The following is a 2,809-nucleotide window of genomic DNA, read 5'->3' as shown; positions in this document are numbered from 1 at the left end:
ATGGACGTCCTGTCTGTTTGTTTGGCCCGGAGAGGACTGAGGGTCTTTCCTCTGCAAGGAGGACCTGGTCTGATGGAGGAGCCCATGCTGGGCAAAGCTGATACCAACTGCACAGGCCTAGTCTGTCACTTTATTTGACCAAATGTGTTTACTTTAATAGTTTTAAACCTTCTGTCCATATGTGCGTTTTATTTAAAACATTTGATTAACTTTTGGTTCACATTTCAATAAATTGTATTTGTATTTGCACTCCTTTCGTCCATTATTCTTAATGAAAATGTTAGATTACACATTCACATCTGACTGAAGATTGGCCCCATTTATTTGTGACGTTGCAAACTCTGCGGTACAAGGCACAAGTGATTTGAAGCTCATAAAGCGAGGCAAATACAAATAATCAGCTGATGGAGTGTAGATGTGGAAATAGATGCATCCCATCAGCTGACTATGTTTTTCGCAACACTTTATAAGCCTGACTACAACCACCCCTTCTCTGAGGTGCAGGCAGCGTCACAAACAAATGATGGTCCTGATAGACTACAAAAATATGCGGTGTGCAGATCTTTGTTTTCACAATAAAAGTAGTTTCTTAGTGAATGTCCTGTACTGGTCTTAAAATCTCATAACATCAGCTTTTAATTTTCCTCTTGGATGTTCTTCTTGACGACGGAGTATTAGGGCCACACTTGGAANCCTTCAGAAAGGAGACAATCTCCTCCAAGTCCGTTTGGTTCTTTCTTCTAAATAATAGACATAGTTTCTTGCACAACCTTTTCAAAGTTCTAATATTTAATAAATATTAGAACTTTGAAAAGGTTGTGCAAGAAACTATGTCTATTATTTAGAAGAAAGAACCAAACGGACTTGGAGGAGATTGTCTCCTTTCTGAAGGAGGAAATGGCTGGTTCTGGCCGACTACAAGGCTATCGTTGGTTACATCTACGAGCTGTTCAAAGGGGATTTGTTGTTTCACAAGAAACGATGAGACTTGTAATCAAGGCTTTGAATCCAGAAGGAGTCGAACGATAGACTTGTAGTGGAATCGGAATGAGCTCCCCATTGAAATCAGGAAAGCAGAAAGCTTACACACCTTCCGGCGCAGACTGAAAGCTCATCTCTTTCGACTCCACTTCGAGCAATATAATTACTAACATAGAAGTGCTAACAAAGCACTTATATACTAATAAAGGACTGGCTTATCTAAAGCCAGTTGAGTAGCACTTTAAATGTTTGGCTCTATGAAACCTGATGTACTTATATGATTCTGCTTTCTTCAAGTAGCTATCTTTCTGGTCGAATGCACTTATTGTAAGTCGCTTTGGATAAAAGCGTCAGCTAAATGCAATGTAATGTAATCGGCCAGAACCAGCCATTTCCTCCTGCAGAAAGGAGACAATCTCCTCCAAGTCCGCTTCTCAAGTAACTTATGAACTACTGACTTTAATCTCGTAATTATTACTTTATTCTCTTAACATTACGACTTTATTCTCGTAATTATTACTTTATTCTCGTAATGTTACGACTTTATTCTCGTAACTATGACTTTATTTTCATATTATTACGACTTTATTCTCGAAATCTCTCTGTTTTTTTTCTTCCAAGTGTGGCCCTAATACTCCGTCGTAAAGAAGAACATCCAAGAGGAAAATTAAAAGCTGATGTTATGAGATTTTAAGACCAGTACAGGACATTCACTAAGAAACTACTTTTATTGTGAAAACAAAGATCTGCACACCGCATATTTTTGTAGTCTATCAGGACCATGATTTGTTTGTGACGCTGCACCTCAGAGAAGGTGTGGTTATAGACTTATAAAGTGTGGCGAAAAACATAGTCATCTGATCGAATGCACCTATTTCCACATCTACACTCCATCAGCTGATTATTTGTATTTGCCTCGCTTTATGAGCTTCAAATCACTTGTGCCTTGTACCGCAGAGTTTGCAACGTCACAAATAAATGGGGCCAATCTTCAGTCAGATGTGAATGTGTAATCTAACATTTTCATTAAGAATAATGGACGAAAGGAGTGCAAATACAAATACAATTTATTGAAATGTGAACCAAAAGTTAATCAAATGTTTTAAATAAAACGCACATATGGACAGAAGGTTTAAAACTATTAAAGTAAACACATTTGGTCAAATAAAGTGACAGACTAGGCCTGTGCAGTTGGTATCAGCTTTGCCCAGCATGGGCTCCTCCATCAGACCAGGTCCTCCTTGCAGAGGAAAGACCCTCAGTCCTCTCCGGGCCAAACAAACAGACAGGACGTCCATCACACGGAGGTNCTCATATTCAGTGTGGACGGATTGAGACAGCGTGGTATCCATAGAGCTGCAGAGACTTCAGGGAGAAACCTCTGTGTGATGGACGTCCTGTCTGTTGGTTTGGAGAGGACTGAGGGTCTTTCATCAGCGAGGAGGTCCAGGCCTGATGGAGGAGCCCATGCTGGGCAAAGCTGATACCAACTGCACAGGCCTAGTCTGTCACGTTATTTGACTAAATGTGTTTACTTATACATTTAATAGGTTTACACCTTCTGTCCATATGTGCTTTTTATTTAAAACATTTTTGATTAACTTTTGGTTCACATTTCAATAAATTGTATTTGTATTTGCACTCCTTTCGTCAATTATTCTTACTGAAAATGTTAGATTACACATTCACATCTGACTGAAGATTGGCCCCATTTATTTGTGACGTTGCAAACTCTGCAGTACAAGGCACAAGTGTTGTGAAGCTCATAAAGTGAGGCAAATAGAAATAATCAGCTGATGGAGTGTAGATGTGGAAATAGATGCATCCC

General features: G+C 39.3%; 2 long non-coding RNA genes across 2 annotated transcripts; one reads left to right on the top strand and one right to left on the bottom strand.

The window, feature by feature from the left end:
* The first annotated feature begins 1,636 nt into the window (after positions 1–1,636).
* LOC104959521 (uncharacterized) lies at positions 1,637–2,005 on the top strand. The gene is made up of 2 exons (XR_799876.1): positions 1,637–1,713; positions 1,835–2,005. It is a non-coding gene; the product is annotated as an uncharacterized lncRNA (long non-coding RNA).
* LOC104959522 (uncharacterized) lies at positions 1,899–2,290 on the bottom strand. Its single transcript, XR_799877.1, has 2 exons — positions 2,256–2,290; positions 1,899–2,218 (listed from the first exon to the last, which is right to left on the bottom strand). It is a non-coding gene; the product is annotated as an uncharacterized lncRNA (long non-coding RNA).
* Between the last annotated feature and the right edge of the window lie 519 nt (positions 2,291–2,809).

The sequence above is a fragment of the Notothenia coriiceps genome, unplaced genomic scaffold, assembly GCF_000735185.1.
Source record: "Notothenia coriiceps isolate Sejong01 unplaced genomic scaffold, NC01 NC01_scaffold00030389, whole genome shotgun sequence".
In the NCBI taxonomy this organism is placed as follows: Eukaryota; Metazoa; Chordata; class Actinopteri; order Perciformes; family Nototheniidae; genus Notothenia; species Notothenia coriiceps.
The sequence above is the reverse complement of the archived record's forward strand: the minus strand, read 5'-3'. Positions and strand labels throughout refer to the sequence as shown.